Raw genomic sequence first — 2,453 nt, forward strand, 5'->3', positions numbered from 1 at the left:
TTTTAAAATATGTCTTTCAAGGACAGTGTTGGACAACATGAGTGTACCGACACTGCGCCCTCACCCATGTGTCGAAGATTTGTATATGCACAGGCTATTTGGTATGAAGTCAATAAATTATATGACATGGATATGGGAGGGTGCAATACCTCAATAGAGCTTGGATGGATTGATATTTGAGTGGCCTAGACAATATGAGCGAAACACGGTTTCATCCTCGATTGACATATCTGAGTAAGCTACGATGTCGATGGCATCATGGGACTTAGGATGGCATCATGACATGAAGGTCATGCCCGAAACCAAGATGCAAAATCAAGATGCAACAACACATATGAATGACCTTTACTCTGAGTAGAGGATGGGTTGTGTTGCATGGCTTGGCCTAGTATAGAAGCAAGTTAGTTAAGGTCGCAGATGATTGAGCATTAACACTCGGGAGGCGTGTGTGTTCGAACAAGCTTAGATTCTACACGAGTTGTGTTCAATATGCATAAGCAAACCTAAATACTTGTCATGAGCGTGTTGAGATCGTGATGTCGTATGATTAAAAATATAGGATTGTGACATGCTACAACTATGAGGAGAACCCGAGACCGCAACCTGATCGTTTGCATTCAGCTCGAATAATACCTGGAAACCATGTACTTGATCCAATAACCCTAACCCGATTTGATCCCTACGTGCCAATGAGAACACACCACCTGCCAAGAGTGTATTGCATGTTTTCTCTAGAGGCGCATATGTACTCGTGCATGCACAACCTTCTGTGCACGTGAGCAATGCATGAGTTTTTTTTTTTTTTATTGTCGTGTTTGACCTCCATTCAATTATTTTCCACTCTAATTTTGATACTGACCATATTATAAATTGAATTATGACCTAGTAAAAAAGTCTCAGAAATTTCAGAGCTCTTAAGATACAAAAATAATAATAATAATAAATAGTTTGAGAAGACACACATAGCCATCACAATTTTCTCAAGTAATACTTGTCTGGATCCCAAGCATGCTAGCATATCTTACCTTAGGTAGTTAGAATATGCATGTTTAAAACCTTGGAATGACGTTTCTAAATGAAAATGCAAGTATGTTATATAAAATTGCCAAAATACCACCAGGATAAGAATTTATGATGCATGTCGATTTTAATATTTTTCGTTATGCTAGAATGGAGAATGGGTGATTTTAATCTGCGCTTCGAGCCATTGATGGATTTTACCTCTCCGTTGAGCTTGTATGAGTGCATGATATAGTATGTTTAGCTCCATGAGATTGATTGTGTGTTCTCTTTATAGAGCATGCTTTTCTGCTCAGAGATGAGATTAAGGCGCTAGAGTTAGGTTGGCTGGACGATAACCTAGGTCAGGATGCCTCTAGTAGACTGAGAACCTTATGATTTTGAGCGGAGGTCAACAATAACTAAGAAAACTTGAGGAGTCAGGTACCCTTTGAAAGTGAAAGTTAGCATGAAGCTACCTAGTCCTCTTAACAACCTAGTGGACCTCAACAATGCACTGAGATGACCAAGGGGATTTTTAGAATATGTGTTCTATGCTTTAGGTAATCAATATGAATATCTCCCTAACAAGCATGCATGAGTGAACCAAATTAAGATTAGGGCATTACAACCAGAAATATTTACAAGTAAATCTCGGTTAGTATTTTTTCTGTAGGTTGTGCACCTCAATATCATGAGCAACAAACAAAGGTCTAGATTTGTGTGCACTCAAAAAATTGGATTAGCTTCAAAAAGCTAACCCCGAAATCCTTCCATATTAAACATGAAAGGTCACCAAATTTGGGTGTAAATCGGACACTAGACATGCGCTCCATGAGACCATATGACTATTCGTCAAAATCATGCTTACTCCTACTCGATAAAAAAGGCCTAAAAATGCACTTTAGGGGAGGTATGGTGTCAGCTCTCTACCACCCCTAACCATATGGCTTATGCAAGCTACCATGTAGCATATACTTGTGTCACAGTGAGAGGGAGCGTTGCAAGACTAGTGTCTTAGGTGACTTGCTTTAAAATATGTCTTTCAAGGACAGTGCTGGACAACATGAGTGTACCGACACTGCACCCTCACCCATGTGTCGGAGGTTTGTATATGCACAGGCTATTTGGTATGAAGTCAATAAATTATATGACATGGATATGGGAGGGTGCAATGTCTCAATAGAGCTTGGATGGATTGATATTTGAGTGGCCTAGACAATATGAGCAAAACATGGTTTCATCCTCGATTGACATGTCTAAGTAAGCTACGATGTCGATGGCATCATGGGACTTAAGATGGCATCATGACATGAAGGACATGCCAGGAACCAAGATGCAAAATCAAGATGCAACAACACATATGAATGACCTTTACTCTGAGTAGAGGCAAGGTTGTGTTGCAGGGCTTGGCCTAGTATAGAAGCAAGTTAGTTAAGGTCGCAGATGATTGA

Source organism: Cucurbita moschata, unplaced genomic scaffold (assembly GCF_002738365.1).
Source record: "Cucurbita moschata cultivar Rifu unplaced genomic scaffold, Cmos_1.0 Cmo_Scf00176, whole genome shotgun sequence".
Taxonomy (NCBI): domain Eukaryota; kingdom Viridiplantae; phylum Streptophyta; class Magnoliopsida; order Cucurbitales; family Cucurbitaceae; genus Cucurbita; species Cucurbita moschata.